The sequence below is a fragment of the Lathyrus oleraceus genome, chromosome 7 (genome assembly GCF_024323335.1).
Source record: "Lathyrus oleraceus cultivar Zhongwan6 chromosome 7, CAAS_Psat_ZW6_1.0, whole genome shotgun sequence".
In the NCBI taxonomy this organism is placed as follows: Eukaryota; Viridiplantae; Streptophyta; class Magnoliopsida; order Fabales; family Fabaceae; genus Lathyrus; species Lathyrus oleraceus.
In genome coordinates, this window is record NC_066585.1 from 40,372,412 (window position 1) to 40,391,023 (window position 18,612).

Below are 18,612 nucleotides of genomic sequence, written 5' to 3' on the forward strand. Positions count from 1 at the left end.
AGACTTTCAGGGTAAACAGGGATTGAATACAAAAGAACCGTAGAAATTTGCACCGACTGGATATAATACAAGAATGCCTGTCAGGATCGGCAAAGAAACAGTCTTGAAAGGACAATCCGTCTGGAACGGAAAAGAAATCGGCCTGAATACCGAAACAGAAACGTCGACCTGGATACCAAAATAAATGGCAACACAGGGATAACCATGGCTTGAGCGCCGCAAGTCAGTTTGAATACTGAGCATCGGTGTGTGAGAGATTTGATGTCAATCTGAAACGTCGGAGATTGGCCTGATCGCCACCTCGGTATGAATACCGGAAAATTGGCCTGAGTGCCAAAGCGTGAATTGATTGGTGTTCCAAAACACTCAACATCCTGAAGAGGGCTAGAAAAGCAGTCTTGTTAAAGGATGGACATTCGATTTCACCAGAAATACGAATCTTACTCGGCTGGGGAGGACGACTTCGACCCAAGAGCGCATGAGACATATTATCTATAGCCGTCAGAACGTAGATAATAACCTCGCATGGAAGATTATCCATAACCAGGTTGCAGGTTGTTAGATGGATAAACGACCGAAAACATCCTGAAGAGAGCGAAGGCAAACTTGTTAAAGGATGAACATCCGATTCCGTGGGGAATACGAATCTTACTCTGCTGGTGATAACAATCGAAAGATTGACCAAAGAGCGCATGAGATATATTATCTATAGCCGTCAGAACGTAGATAATAACCTCGCATGGAAGATTATCCATAACCGGGTTGTAGGTTGTTAGATGGATAAACGACCGAAAACATCCTGAAGAGAGCGAAGGCAAACTTGTTAAAGGATGAACATCCGATTCCGTGGGGAATACGAATCTTACTCTGCTGGTGATAACAATCGAAAGATTGACCAAAGAGCGCATGAGATATATTATCTATAGCCGTCAGAACGTAGATAATAACCTCGCATGGAAGATTATCCATAACCGGGTTGTAGGTTGTTAGATGGATAAACGACCGAAAACATCCTGAAGAGAGCGAAGGCAAACTTGTTAAAGGATGAACATCCGATTCCGTGGGGAATACGAATCTTACTCTGCTGGTGATAACAATCGAAAGATTGACCAAAGAGCGCATGAGATATATTATCTATAGCCGTCAGAACGTAGATAATAACCTCGCATGGAAGATTATCCATAACCGGGTTGTAGGTTGTTAAATGAATAAACGACCGAAAACATCCTGAAGAGAGCAAAGGCAAACTTGTTAAAGGATGAACATCCGATTCCGTGGGGAATACGAATCTTACTCTGCTGGTGATAACAATCGAAAGATTGACCAAAGAGCGCATGAGATATATTATCTATAGCCGTCAGAACGTAGATAATAACCTCGCATGGAAGATTATCCATAACCGGGTTGTAGGTTGTTAGATGGATAAACGACCGAAAACATCCTGAAGAGAGCGAAGGCAAACTTGTTAAAGGATGAACATCCGATTCCGTGGGGAATACGAATCTTACTCTGCTGGTGATAACAATCGAAAGATTGACCAAAGAGCGCATGAGATATATTATCTATAGCCGTCAGAACGTAGATAATAACCTCGCATGGAAGATTATCCATAACCGGGTTGTAGGTTGTTAGATGGATAAACGACCGAAAACATCCTGAAGAGAGCGAAGGCAAACTTGTTAAAGGATGAACATCCGATTCCGCAGGGAATACGAATCTTACTCTGCTGGTGATAACAATCGAAAGATTGACCAAAGAGTGCATGAGATATATTATCTATAGCCGTCAAAACGTAGATAATAACCTCGCATGGAAGATTATCCATAACCGGGTTGTAGGTTGTTAGATGGATAAACGACCGAAAACATCCTGAAGAGAGCGAAGGCAAACTTGTTAAAGGATGAACATCCGATTCCGTGGGGAATACGAATCTTACTCTGCTGGTGATAACAATCGAAAGATTGACCAAAGAGCGCATGAGATATATTATCTATAGCCGTCAGAACGTAGATAATAACCTCGCATGGAAGATTATCCATAACCGGGTTGTAGGTTGTTAGATGGATAAACGACCGAAAGGAAAGGCATCTGGGTACCAGACTAGGTATGCAAAAGATGACCAATCAAAAGAGGATAAAGTTGCTAACTCGGAGCAAGTATCCAAAAAGAAAGTGAAGACCCAATGGGGACAATACTGCTTGATCAAGGCAAGTATCCAGAGGGGAAGAGAGTATCAAATACCACAAAGAGGGGATTACATCTACCGGTTTGTAGGCAGAAAACCACGGAAAAGTAACCAGTCATCATCGGGATGAGCACAAAGGGTTAACTCCACCAAGGGGAGGAATGTGGGATTTTACAACTACCAGCTTGTGGGTAGAAAACCACAGAGATAGGACTTACAACTACCGGTTTGTAGGTAGAAGCCAATGGAAAAGTAACCAGTCATCATCGGGATGAGCACAAAGGGTTAACTCCACCAAGGGGAGGAATGTGGGATTTTACAACTACCAGCTTGTGGGTAGAAAACCACAGAGATAGGACTTACAACTACCGGTTTGTAGGTAGAGGCCAAACGATCTGCTGAGAGACAGAGTGAGAAAAAAGGATTTACAACTACCAGCTAGTGGGTAGAAGACCGTAAAGAAAGGACTTAGAGCTACCGGTTTGTAGGTAGAGGCCAAACGATCTGCTGAGAGACAGAGTGAGAAAAAAGGATTTACAACTACCAGCTAGTGGGTAGAAGACCGTAAAGAAAGGACTTACAGCTACCGGTTTGTAGGTAGAGGCCAACAAACAATATCCGCCAGGGGATGAAAGTGGGATTTTACAACTACCGGCTAGTGGGTAGAAAACCACAAAGATAGGACTTACAACTACCGGTTTGTAGGTAGAGGCCAACAAATTCCGCTGAGGATAAGATGAATGAGTGCCGGTTAGTGAGCGACTATTCATTTATGCCCCAGGGAAGCACAAGAGACAGCCAAAGGAAGCCAATTCAGGATTGATCCAAAAAGGTAGACTGAAACAAGACTCGTCCTAATGAGGAAAGAACTCAATAGGGAAAACCCATCCCGTTAGGGAGGGAACGGAAGCAACCGTCATCCACGAGGATGTATCTCAGTGGGGAAATGGCAAGAAAGGATAGACACTTTCTGCTTAAGAGGTAGACTCTACATGGAGGGATCGGACACACCCATATTTGCTTAAGGAAAATCTACTGGAGAGATCTGTATTACCGAATAGCAGGAGACAACAATCTGTAGATACACGGCAACAGCTGCAACATAAGTATCCGAATGCTATGATTATGCATGTATGCATTATGCATGATGAATGTATGATGAATGCCGACAAACAGACATGTTCAACACGCGGGTCCGGGAATCAACCGTCCGGAGAGAAAACCAAAGCCACCAGAGAGCAAAGAAAATCCACTGGGGACTGGGATATCAGGGAACACTTATCCTGCATGGGAGGAAGGCCACCAGAGGTTTCCGGAGGGATCATCGGTCACAACCGGAGAAAAGATTCCCACACACAGGCGGATGCGCCACAACAACTCGTGATGAAAATCAGAGATACCGAGAAGCGACCAGATCTCTGATGAGAGTAGATAGGCATTGATAAAGCTCCTTATGCAAACAAACTCCACTGAGGGATCTATCTGAGGGAATGCCGGATTACGGGGATGTCGATCCTCCAAATACTGAATCTTCGAAGAAAAGCACCCATGCTGGGGGAGAGAGGAAGACTACTCTGCTGGAGAGAGGAAAGTTGAAGTCTTCAGTAAACACTCTGCTTGGGGAGCTGCCCCACAATAATGTCCGAAACAGTAAACTTGCTGGGGATGCCCCACGATAGGGCTCAAACAGCACTATACTGGGGATGCCCCACCATAGAGCTAACAGGGATTTGGAGGAAGAATCCGTACCGCCGGGAACATGAAGATGAAAAACTTCAAACAACACTGCATCGGGTAACCTCACCGAGGAGGGACCATACGAGGTTCTGCAGGACAAAGATACAGTCATGCTCGAGATACGAACAAATGTCTTACCTGTTGGTAATCATACCACCCTCGGGAGAGCACTGCAGATCTCCTAAGTATCCTTCCATCATTGTGAATGTTCACTTTGTTTAAGAACAATTTTTTTTGAAAAATTTGTTTATTTTGAAAACAATGATACTTTATCAATTAAAACATGCCAAACGTTTGTTGAGTTGAAACAAATAAGAATGCAAATAATTGGATAAAAGTTCAAATCGATGTGATGGAATGGTAGTCTGCAAAGGGCGAGACTCCATGGATTTGTACAAGTTGAAATCGGTGATATATATTGGAGAGGGCTACATTGCACATAATGACCTTTCCTCTACCATTCTGAATTTTCGATGTATTCAAAGCTTCAGTCGACGACGGATCGAGAATCCCTGACGGATGACAGATGTACAACACAGTCTTGTCAAGATGCAGTTACTTGCCAAATCCCTAATTTTTGCCTAGATTGCCCCAGTGTGAGGTGATCAATCTAGCGGGATGCAAATTCTTTTTTCAATGTCTCTAACTTTTGCCTGGATCGCCCTTTCGGGTTTTCAATCCACCGAGACGCTCCTTTTTGCCTAAGTCGCCCTTTGGGGTGTTCAACTTAGCGAGCTGTTTGATTTTTTTTTTTTCTTTTTGTTTAGGCGAAGTATTTCTTGACTGCACCAGAATTCACAGGACGAGTGACCTTCTTCATTGTTGTAAGTGTCAAAACGTTGCCTGAAGAGGCTGGACGTTCATAGCTTGTGAAGTCCACTTGCCCCTGGAATCGGGCACGAAAGACAAGACTTTCTTGAGCACAAGGTCATTTTCTCGGAACACATGAGGCTTGACCTTCTTGTTGAATGCTTTTTTCACTCTCTGCTGATATGACTGACCATGACACATGGCAGTTGATCTCTTCCTTTCGATCGAATTCAGCATCAGCCAACTTGGGACTTTGAGGGTGCTATTTCTCTTTTGTTTTTTCTTTCTTTTTTCTTTCTTTTGATTTGCTTTTGGTTTCTTTTGATTAGGTTTTGCACCCTCCTCTTTCTTTTTTTTTTTTTTTTTTTTTTTTTTTATAATGCCCCAGTTGGCTGTTCTGCTGATTCTCGAGATGCAGCTGAGTGTGATCTTCTTTTTTGCTCAAGAAGTCGGGAAATCTCGTCGGGAATCCCTTCAACATCATCTTCGTCCGCTTCGAATACAGGGAATTCAAAATTGGGAGATGACGTCCGATCACTATGTTCAATGGGTTTGAGACACAACCTGCATAATGATTTAGAGATGAAAAGCTTTTTGAAAAATAAACAAGACAATCGTTATGCAGATGAAAATATTGCTTTTATTCTTGTTTTTTTTTTTTTTTTTTTTTAAAGGTTTTTTGTGATCACCAATTTCATGCAAAAAGCGAAAAGGGAAAACAAATGGAAAAACAAATGTTTAACATGAATTTATTTGAATGAAAATATCATTGCACAAAATGTTGCCAACAATGTCATCACTTCTCCTTTTGGCATGGGAGAAGGGTTTTTAAACAAAGTGATTATTACAAAGACTTATGAACAGCTGTAGGAACGCCCACAGTGACCCAATTGTGATAGATCCCACCAGGGATGACAACTGTCAATATCTCTTGCATCAGCAGCTTCTGCTTTCTGAACAACCCTTCTGAAGAAAAAGTCGGCGCCAGCCCAGGACTTGTTATCTTCAAGCTTGATTAGCATTGGGACCTAAGTCTTCCAAAATCAGAATACCTGACCTCACAAGGTCTTGAACCTTCATTTTTAGCTGGAAACAACTATCCACGTCATGACCAGGAGCACCCGAGTGATACACACAATGCTGTTCAGGCCTATACCACCACCGAGGGTTGACGGGTATGGGCGGCGGGTCTCTGGGAGTAATCAAGTTCCGCTCTATCAGAGTGGGATACAGCTCGGCGTAGGACATGGGGATTGGATCAAAAATGATCTTCTTCCTCTCATTACTTGTACCAGCTTGATTGTCAATGGGAGGCTGGTAAGCCTGCTGCTGAGGATGATGTTGTGGACGCTGATGCTGCTGAGCTGGTCTTCTCGGCTGTTGTTGATTTTGAGTGGCTGGAATAGTTACAGCAGCAACTTGCCGATACTGTCCTCTGTTCGCACTCCTTCGACGGTGCACAGCATTTGTTTCACTTTCTCCCCTTTTGGGTGCCCCAGAGGATGGCCTTTTAGAATTGGAAGAGTTTGAAGAGCCAGGATCTTGTATCCTTCCTGCTTTGATGAGGCTTTCAGTTCGTTCTCCACATACGACAACATCTGAAAAGCTACTGAACGGGCAACTTCCCAAACGATCCATGAACACACCTTGCAGGGTTCCAATGAACATGTCAGTCAGCTCTCTCTCCAGCATAGGAGGTTGCACTCTGGCGGCTAGCTCACGCCATCTCTGAGCATACTCTTTGAAACTCTCCTTGTCTTTCTGATACAAGCTCTGTAACTGAGTTCGGCTTGGCGCCATGTCCATATTGTGCTTGTATTGCCTTAGAAAGGCCTCACCCAAATCTTTCCAGCTTCTGACTGATTCTCGCTTCAGATCCATGTACCAGTCCAAAGATGCCCCAGATAGGCTATCTTGGAAAAAGTACATCCACATTTTTTCATCATCAGTGTAAGCAGATATCTTCCTGAAGTAAGCCTGCACGTGGGTGCGAGGACAGGAAGTGCCATTGTATTTGTCGAAAGAGGGCGCTTTGAACTTGTAGGGGATCTTCAACCCTTCCACCAGACCCATGTCGGTCACATCAAACCCAAGGGAGTTCTGACATTCCATGACTCGGACTTTCTCAGCGAGAGCATCCACTTTTCTGTCCCTCTCTTCGGTTTTCACGACATCATAGTCCTCACTGAGGAGAGTAAACGCGTCCTCTTGTTTGTCAATAGGTGAAGCAGGACGATGAACTGGAATCCGGGTAGCTCTGACATTGACCTCTGCAGCAAGAGGCTGTCCATTGATTCTGATACCCCCAAGTTCATCCCCGACGGCGTAGTCGTTAGTGGGAGCAGCAACATTGATAGTCTCATGAGCGGGTGCAGTAACAGGCGAAGCACGGTTGGATGTTGGAATCACAACTTCCTGTCTCTGGGCTAAGGCACGCAGCTCCTCTTGCCCCTGAACGACCCCTTGCATCATTGTTATGAACTGGGCCATGTTTGCCCTCATCTCAGCCAACTCGGCTTGAACCTGGTCCATACTCCTCTGTTGATTGAGTCTGGTCGCGGTGCGGACGGTGATCAACAATCCTGTCTCAGTCAAAACCCAAAGTAAGAAGTCACTCCCAAGCATGTCTATAATGCAAGGATGATGTGTGTATGATATGCATATGATGCGAATGCTATTTTATCATGAATGATCCTGAAAAGGATATGCGTATGCGAGTTAACTTTTTTCACTTTCATGCATTACTATTTTTTGGAAGATAAACATGCTATGATGCAAATGATGGAGCCAAGACTGGCAGGAACTGGCATCTGAGGAACCATCTGAAACCCCAAAGTCAATCTGAGGAGCCGGCATCTGAACCCAAGTCTGGAGAACTGAGTCACCATCTGATCGAGTACCCTCAAATTCAGCCCAGGGATCCGAAATAAACGGAACCCTCCGATCAAAACCGGGGTCAAACCTCCGGCGTCCAGAAATAAATGACACAGCATCACTGGCAGAAACTGTACTTGCAGGAATCAAACCCTCCCCTCACTTGTAGGTTCTAAGAACAGAAGTTTGTCAGTTTCAGCCCTTCAGTCGAGAATAATACGTTTACCACTGAAGGTTTGGCATTATTACGGGATAAAAGACCTCTGCTGACTCCCCTCAACAGGATATCCTAGAGCAAGTTCCCAGTCTCGGGGTCCTCGGGTTGAGCAGCGAGAATGCGCCCACCAGAGCTAACATAATCACGTCTCGGAGGAGAGGCCTCGACTGAGTTCTCGGGAAATGGTCACCAGAGTCGACGATTTCTAAAGGAACATTTGTCGTTATGGAACACCCATAGGACAAAATATATCCGACAGAAACCTCGTCTGGAATGTGGGTCTCATGAACGACTTAACGTAGCAACATGCCACGCAAGCCTCATGACTATCCACTCTAACACCTATGTGTACACTCAAGCCTGGGTAGTGGGCTTATTTCTCACAAAATATCCCATCCCAACAAACAGACAACCGGCAGATGGATATGAATGAATGCAAACATTAATGCAAACAATAAATGCAAACAGTAAATGCAAATATATACAAATGAATGCAATAAATAAAGCAGCACAAAGCAACCAAAGCCCTAACCTAGAGAGCGCTAGGAGAGACTCGCTCAGGGAAGATGGACCAGCACAGGTCAACTTCTCTATAATCCCCAGCAGAGTCGCCAGCTGTCGCATCGCGCAAAAAACCGGCGGGAAAAGAAAGAAACAACAGAGCCGCCACCGTGCGTTATTTATCCCAAAAGAGGGAAAGGAAACGCTCGAAGTAAACCTAGGAAAGAACATGGTCTCGCGACCAAAGAGTATGGGTTCGGGAGTCGGTTATGCGAAGGGAAGGTGTTAGGCACCCTACGCATCCGTAGTACTCTACGGGATCCACGCACAAAAGGAAGGAATATGGTTGCTAAACACTGCTCAAACTCACACACACTGGCTGAAAGAAACAAAAGAGACTGACTGAGACTGAACTCGGCAGGATGTCGCATCCTGGGCCTACTTAGTCTATCAGGCATAGACATCAGAGTCGAAGTAGTTCGGACTGGGGAGACGACACATGCTCGCTAGGATATCGCATCCTATGCATACGTATCTTCTCGGACGAGAGAAGAATCAGAGCATTCGTAGCTCGGCTGACACGCACGCAAACAAAACAAGACAAAGGCAAACGCGGAGCCCGAATGCCAATCACTGGGCTTACATCAGCATTCGAACCAAAACAACACAACAGATAGATAGGGAGTCGGGGACTCAGCCTATGACTGTCAAACAAAACACAAAAAGAAAAGAAAGGCGCCCGAAGAGATCAGCTCAATCTCCTGCCTACATACTTCATCTGGTATGAAGATCAGGGCGATGTAGTTCCCCTACGCAGGGACAAAGGATCTAGCCTAGCCAGATAACAGAGGGAGACACAACTCTAGGGAGACTACGACTCGAGCCTAGATGTTGTCATGCAAAAGTCAACCCTAAGTTAAGGTTTCTAGCTAAATGGCACAAGGGCCAACCTATCCTAGACACGGCTTGCACAGGAAGCAAGGGTCTCGATTGCAACTAGGGCAAGAGAAAGGGGAGGTCTCAATCGCAACGAGGGCGAGAGAAAAGAAGGATCTCAATCACACAGGGGTGAGAGAAAAGAGTTAGTGTTAGTTGTTAGTCAAACTCGGCAAGACATCGCGTCCCGTGCCTACGTATCTCACCTGAACGTGAGAATCAGAGTTGCCGTAGTTCGGCCAAATAGTTCTAAGTATGGCTCACACAAGGGTTAAGCCACACAGACTTGACTTGCACAGGCAGCAAGTCAAGCACAACCTACCTTGCACAAGGGCAAGTCAACTAAACCTAAAGAGGCAAAGCAAACAGGCAATCACAGGAAGCACACTCTATATGCATACAAGAGGCTCAAGCAAAGGGTTAGGCACTAGGGCCAACTGGAATAGGGTAAGTGTTGCTCTTAACCTTGCCATTGAGAGGCTAAGGTGAAGCAGATGAAAAGGAGATGAGGGGTGTGCCTCATTGCTTCTATCCCTAATCAGGGAGAGCATCAAATAATAGAAAGTGGGGGAGTTCAGAAAGATGGAACTCTTTCCCCATTATTGACTCGATTAGATCTTGGGTTTTTATCTCGATGCTTCAACCATGTAATGGGAGCAATGAGATGACTCACTGAATAGTGGGGGATAGGCTACTTATCCCTACCTTCCACCAATTGCCTTACTTGAAGGACTTTTCCTGCTTGGGACAATTTTAAACAAACACAGGCATTGCCTCTTAAGGAGGACTTCAGACAGTTTGCCCGGTCAAATAACAGACCGGGTCTCCAGACTACATGAAGAAGAAAGGTTTATACCTCAAAGCAATTGCTAAAAAGCAAAGCAAGCAACTAAAGCAACTAAAGGGTACCTGAGAAAAAACCAAACAAATCAGTATGCAATTAAATAGTTAAAAGCAAAAGGAATGGATAAACAGTCAACCACAGAAGGTCAACTGGGCAAAGCAAGACTCAAACACATGAGTCAAACCATCTACAAAACAAGGGTTAGTTCATATGTAAACAAATCCAATCACATTTGTATGATCTCAATGGCAATGGTGCTTAACCTGAAACAGGAACTCAATAGTAAGCACAAAAGACCACTAGGACTAGCCTAGGGTCAAGGATGAAAGAAAAAGTCAAGGCAGCAAGGAAAAGTCAACCAAAACCAAAGTCAAACATTTGAGAAGCTATCACAATTGGGCCCACATTCAAATCATGCATTATTATCATTTCATGAACATTTGAAGTCAAAGTAAGGCAAAGGAGAGCATACAAAAGTCAACCCAAGCATTTTCAAAAATCATCAAATAAATCCCACTCAATCCTAACATCTAGCATGGTATACACGTCAAATTTCATGGCATTTGGATGAGAGGAAGGCAGTCAATTAAAATCAAGAAGTCAAACCAAATTCAAGCATGCACAATGAAGGTCAACAAACATGGGTCATCTTCAAAAAATCATATCAAAATGAAAACAGAAGAGAAATGAATGAGATTTACACAAATGCAAAGCTTGAGATGTCTAGTTATCACATATGAAATTTCATGGTCATACAATATGATGTGAGAATTTCACAAAAGATTTGGCAACATGTATCACATAAAGTCAACAAATGACTAAGCATAGAAGAAAATTCTCAAATAAATTGGAAACAGAACAATTAATTCCAGGAAAATTCATACATCAACTAGACATATAAAGGATCAATAATGCAAAATTTGGGGTCATTTGGATGTAAGGAAGCATGTGAACAAAATTAGGGAAAATGCATGATCATGGTCCAACACCAAATGTGACACATAACTTCAAAAAATCATAACTCTCAATCCACAAATGATAAATGCACAAACTTTATATGGAAATGAAGGTGAGCATGTCTAGTTTCATCACAAAACATTTCAAGGGCATTGGATACAACATGACAATTTCACAATTGGAATGGCAAAGTGTATCATTTATGCATACATGTTGGGAAAACAATTATCAATAAAAATCCAACCAATGAAAAATTTATTAAAATTCATAATCAAATACTAGACTCAATCATGAACATGATGAAAAAAATCTCATGATTTTTGGATGAAAATTGAGAAAGAAATGAATTATTGAAGATGAGTGATTAATTGAAACAACATGAACAAACAACATGGAACAATGGGTCAAACATGGTCAACGGCGTGGCAGTTTTGTAATTTGGCGTTTCATTAAACCAAACGCTGCGTTTGGGAAGGACACGGGAAATGTTGTGGTTGGTTGATCCTTAATGAAACAGTGCAGTGAGCCAAAGCAGCCAATAGCATTCGAGGGTTCTGGGTTTCTAAAAACCCTAGGGTTTAACAACAGCAATGCATTTCATGGCAACTTCACTTCCTCATTCAAACAACATATTTCCAACAGCAGTTCAAATAACATGGCCATGATATTCGTGCAACCATCGGACATCAATAACTCAAACATGGTTCATGCAAATTTCTGGGTAGGCTTAGGGTTTAAGAAGCAGTAGCAGGGCATTCATCATGCTCATCAATCATCATCAATCGAAATTCTATCATGGCAAACCACATGGCAGCTAAACAACATCATTATGCAACATTAACTAACAACAAACCAAACAAAATCATGAGAAAATTCTGGACAGGGTAGGTTTAGCAATCAGCAGCATTCATCATTCAATGTTCAAACATGGAAATTTCGAAATGTCCAGAAATCCAAATCATGCATACCAATAGCATCAGCATACTTCAAGCATCACAAATATGGTGTTCATTTCCATTAAAACAACCTAAACAAACCAAATCGAAGGAAAACATGTTTGTTCATGAAAATGAAAGTTCAGATTTCTCCATCATGAGAGCACCCTTTTGAATGAAACAAATTGCATAGAAACCAGCATACCAAAACCTACTTAATACATGGCATGGATTGGAGAATGGAGGTAGTTGAAAACTTACTTGTTTTTGAAGCAAATTGCCAAACAGTGGTATTTTGGTGGCTATAAGCTCGAACAGGTGCAGGTCCAGGTTTATGATGATGATGCTTGAAGCCTCTTAGCTCAACAAAGCTTGAGTAGGTCCAAAATCTCAATCTGCCATTGGAAGGGTTTGAAGAAAACAGAGCTCGAGGATGGGGTTCCAGCTGTGAATCAAAGGCTCAAAGGATTCTCAAATGAGGTTTAGATGATGGAGGAGGCAAAGGTTCCTTGAGTTCTTTGAATGGTTTGTGCAGAAAAACTGTTTTGGCCTAAAATGCAAGATGAGAGTGAGAGTGTTTTTGTGAGGGCTGCTGCGTGTCTGCTAGGGTTGTGTGACAGAAAAATGCTTCTTATACTTCTGTTTATCCTTACTAATCCATGTGCTAAGTTGATTTTGCTTTAATGAGATGATTTGCAATTTGCTAAATTGAAAAAATATGGAAATGGAGGGTGTGTGTTTGCCACGATTTGGGCCTGCTACAGGCTGCAGACAGACCAATGCTCTGCTGTTTTACCTTTGCACATGAATTGCTAACTTGTACTCTCACTTATGAAGCCATTTGCATATTTTGCCAATTTTGCATCTTGGTCCAAATGGTAGTAAAATGGTGGTATGAACATGATTTAGGGCTTGGAGCAAATCACAAATATGATTTAACACATTTCCCAATTGGCCAAATTAAGGAAAAGTCAAAGAATCAAAAAGTCAAAGTTTGGTCAAACTTGTCTTTTTAATGAAATAGGTCCAAAAATGCCATTTTGAATGGTAGGGTTTTGATGAATGAAATTTACATTTTTGGAAAGAGGATGAAAAATGTGGTTTGTAGGAAAAAACCCCACCAAATTTGGCCTTATGGTTTGTGAGATATGGCTCTTTGAAGTTCACAAATTTCTGAAATTGAATTGATCATATCTTGACAACCACACATGGGATTTGAGAGTTCTTGGACTTTTTGAAAATGGGAGAACAAGATCTTCAACTTTCATGTTGGGCAAAAATTCATTTGAAGCTTGTATCATGATGCAAGTTGAGGATCAAGAAGTTTCCATTTTTGGCAGTTGAAATTACAGGTCCACTTTCTATTTTGGGAAATTTTCCGATTGACTTGATTTTCTTCCATGATGAGGTTGAACATGATAGATGAGGTTTATATGAGCATGAATGAGCTTCTTCAAATCAATTCCATCCATCAAAACACTGATTAAACCCACAGTTGACCAAGTTTGACTTTTCTAGGGTTTTGGATGACTGAACCTCTTCTGATGAATTCCAAACCCTAATTCCTTGAGAACTTGACTTCAAATGATGTCCCAAGACATATGAACTCTTGATTATTGATCATGGTGCCCACATTCTGCAAGAATGGCCACCATCCACTGCTTTGACTGACTGTTGACTTTTTAGGGTTTTTGCCTGGCTGTGCATTGACTGATGACCTCTGAGCCTTCAACCCTTGACTTGACCCTTCAAATGGTCCCCCAAGTCATGTGAACTTGTTGGACAAACCCTAGGGCTTTGATTCCTTGAGAAAACATCCTTGCTTGATTGGTTGACTGACCTCCTGATCAGTTTGACCTAATTCTTGACTTGCTTGCTCTTGAGGCAACTGGGGACAATGCAGTGCTATGCAATGTATCATGATATGCTATGACCTAAATGAGATGGTATGTACAATGATAGGTGCAAATTTGAGGTGCTACACACAGTTATCAGCAAGATGTCTCAATAGTGATTTGAACATCATTTGTTACATTATTCCAGTAGGCTAGCCTTGTACTTGTATTTCCTAAAATAAAGGTTGAACAAGTTAATCTAATTTCCACTTATTAGGGTGCTAACAAATAGGCTATTTGTTAGGTTCATTACATGTAGTTCAGTTGTTAGTTTCCTGGATTTTAGCCTGAGAAAATTACTGAAGCAGAAAAACTAATCATCCTACAATTCAGCACATGCTGTCAAGAATGAATGTTACAACATTCAGTTTGACAACCAGAACATAAACCTCATGCTGATTCAGTTATGTCCCTGAAAACCGACTGTGCTAAATTTGTTGTACTGCAAAAGACTAACCAGTCTCTACTTCAATATCAGCATACATGACTGATTGTCAAGACATCCAGTTTGACAGTTTCACAATGATCCTTTGCCCAGGTCTGTTATCCTCTTGATAACCAGACTGAAATAAATACTGAACTGAAGCAGAAAAACCAATCTGCCTATTATTCAGTATATGTTGTTAATGATGAATGTCAAAACATTCTGATTGACATTCAAATAGAAGGCTATGTATCAGGTCTTTTATTATCTTGATAAGCAGACTGAAATACAAGTTGAGTTATGGCAGACAGGATTATAACATGCAGAAGGTAAACAAACACAGGAAATTGTTAACCCAGTTCGGTGCAACATCACCTACTCTGGGGGTATACCAAGCCAGGAAGAAGATCCACTATCAGCAGTATTAATTCAGAGTTAAACTCCCCCGTTTACAACTCTTCACTTAATCCCTACCCAATGCAATCTATACCTAGGAACTCCTAGATAGAAACCTCCAGTTTCCATTCCTATCACTACAAATACAATGTAATGTTAAACAACTTGAACTTGCTTCACAGCTTCATTCAAGAACAAATAACTCTTACCTACAGGCTTTGAGTTACAAATACTCTCAGCTTTGAACACTGAGAAACACATGGTAACCTTCCCACAGGTTGGGAGGTTTACCTCACACACACCCCTAATTTTTCAATCTATGAGGCTTACAAAAACTAGGTTACAATATGCTATTTATAACCTAATCACCCAACTGGATTTGGGCCTTCAGAAATCGCAGCAAACTTCTTCTTTGCTGTTACAAATTCAGCAGAAAATTTCTGCTACAAATAAGGTCTTCAATCTTTTAGTTCCTAAAATCTCTCCATATATATCTCCATATTTAGAGCCTATATATTCTGATTGAGTCTTTAAGACCTCCACATGGGAGTTAGGATATTCACCAAATATCCTCACTAATCCCAGAATATATACTGAATTAATTAATTCAGTTTTCTACACATGTACGATGTCACAGGCATGATGTCGTGACATTGTACATGACATGTTGGTCCAGATGTTGAACTTCTTCAACCCAACATATTAAAACAACAGAGATGATTACATTATTTGTTTTACAAAATTAATGCCAATCCTAAGGTATTAACAATCTCCCCCTTTGACAAATTTTAGCTAAAACAAATAAGCCTCTGTCATTATCTCCACCACCACAAACACCAAAGTTGGTGTACATGAGGAAGTAGAGGTACACGAATCAGTTGCATCAGAACCCTTCCCCTCAACGGTAGAGCTTCCTGAAGAATATGTAATGCTGAGTACATAGATAATGTAACTCAGATCACAAGACACAACTGTCCGCTAAACTCAGATCACAAGACACAAGTGATATGCCCAGTTAGTGACTTCTGTGCCTGAAGCCAACTTCTGCTTGCTACCACATTTTACTTGCTTCTGGTACATTCTCAGGACTATATTTCTCTCCCCCTTTTTAGCTAAACATTTGTAAATGAACCCCTCACAAAACCAGATCCAGGCGCAGTTTGCCCAAACCTTAACATACCCCATGGTTTAGAGGGGATGGAGTATTTCTCTTGTGAGAAGAAGAGTGCTATTACATCCTTTAAATAGTCCAGCCCGTGCTTAGGAATTAACGGTAGGAATAAATGCTTGGTCAAGATTCATTAATATTTGCTGAGAAACAGTCAGAGAATCACCAACAAAATCTCAGACTATCTTTGAATACCTTTTACAGCTCTTGACTTTTTCTTTTCCAAAACAACAGTTCCAGTGCATGGAGACTATTCCCTATATGCAGTCAGACACGTTGCACGCGATGTCTTAACATTCAACGTGGCTTTTGCCTGCATTCTTCAAGTATTCTTCCTATCAACATTTCCTAAGACCACTTTTGTACCTCCAGTAGAAACTTGACATCTGACACCACTAAAGCCAAAATCACAAACACCAGTAGATGGTTACTCCCCCTGTACCACACAACTGTAACAATCAGGCTTATTCTAATTTATCATAATTAGACACACCACATCCATATTTCCTCATTACTTTAATATTCAGAAGGAAATAACAGCATTGTCCAAGGTAATGTCATGACATCCGGTCAGACATTCTTCTGCTCACTCAGCCTTGACACACACCACATCATCCCAATAACTAACAAGGTGCCATACCTTGTTATCTGAGAACTCATAGACCACAAGCTTGATGATTACTTGCAGCGCAAAGACAGAACTCCCCCTGTCATGAACAACCAACTCTCCTCTTGAAACTTGGAGATCACACATTAACATATCCCACACCCCAAAGTTGGACCTGCACATACTTCCTGATTCAAAGAGAATCCATACTACTTGATGAATGGAGAACATAAGACGCATCTTCATGTCTTCAAGAGCACACCCTCTGTTCAACCCTCTTGGTTGAACACATCCACACTCTGTGTCAATCTCTCTTCTAACCAGAACAGAAAACCACTTCACAAAATGTTCTAACATAAGTTAGGACATCCTTCACAACATAACAAAGGCCACCATCTGATAATCTTCAGATATCACTGAGTCACCAGCTTGATCCAAAAGAAACCAGACACACATTGGGACATATACATTCTCATCCCATTACAAGAGATAATCTTCCATAGATAGCTCAGAACTCCTACCACAAGCTCCAAGAGATGAATAGAAAACACCTCCTATTGTCTTCAACTTACTACTTTTCTGCTCAAATGTAATTTGTCTCAGACTTTCCTCAAGAATAATCAACTGCCATATGTTGATTATCTTGATTCTTCGAACTCACTTCTGAGATAGACCAAATGCCACTGGTTGATTACCTCCTTCATGAATCCTCATATGAAAAAGTCAAATGCCACTTTTTGACCTCTCCAAGTTTATCAGACTTCTCCCAAAGATATTTTGACCTTCCAAGTGAGACTTGAACTTCAAGCTACATGTTAAACGAAACTTAGATTCTCTAAGACATGAACATGTAACATCTTCTCCATCCAGCAACTCCAAAGAACTGCAATGAGAACGATCTTTTTGAAGTACCCAATCTACACTCTGTAGACCCTTCTATCTTAAGTTGATGTGCCACTTCACCAACTAAGATTATGATGTTGAACCAAATGTCACAACATTGTGTTTTAACATTTAGCTGTTGAATTCAGCTCCTTCTTCTGCCACTTGAAAGAACTTCCTCCCTACACAGAACAAGAGTTCAATGCTCTCATAGACTTGATTGTGGAACCAAGTTTGAGTAAACAACCTCCATCCTGCAGGTTTGCAGTTAAGTCATCCAAGCTCACACCTTGATGAATCCCTGCTTCTTCTCCAAAGACATCAGACACTCTGATGCATGAGTCTTCAGAAGGACCAGTTAGAGACTAACCCTTCAGCTATACCAAGGATTCCACTTCCAAAAGCAAGGTTGTTTCCATGATGTTAAGAATGCTGCCACTTGTTCTTAACTCCATATTGTGCGTTAGCCAATGCACTTCCTTATTTAGATCAGAGATAAACTGATCCAAGTAACCACCATCAAGACTATGATGTCTTCTTCTTCTTGAACACACCAAGGCTGAACATGTTTCTCACCAGGAAACCTTTTCAGAGATCATATGCTTTTGCTGCCACCAAAGAGATAGATCATAAACCAATGTACTATCCTTCCTGTGATTCTGCATAGGGTCTTGAAGAAGAGATGTTCCAACATCTTTAAGAACATCAGTTATCTGGAGCTCCAAGGATAATCAATTAAATACTTGTACTTGGCACAAGTAGACATTGATCTTAAATCCTTTCCCAATTATCCTTTCAGATACTTCCACCATAAGAATACTTTGAAAATACTCTTCTTGTGTCAACATCTTTTGCTTGCAAGCACCTCAATAGATTTGAGAATCTTTCTAGATTAGATTCACCCTTAGGAACGAGAGAGATGAATCCTTCCTTGCAAATGTGTCACACAACAACCAGAACCTATGTGACACAGGTCAACAGCCAACCAGACCCTAGGCTGACTAAACGTTAGGAGGTTAACTAAAACTCCCCCTCAAATTAACAATCACGGAGACTCCACACCAATATCCATGCATTGCACACAAATGTCTCAACATGGCATACACCATCCCTACCAGTGGCAACTAACTCTATGAGTTATACCTATACATACTCCAATCACACCAATCAGACTCCAGCTGACCATAAGTACTAGTGAAGAAAATAGCACTAGTCAATAGTAGATATGCATTGCCAGAGCATAC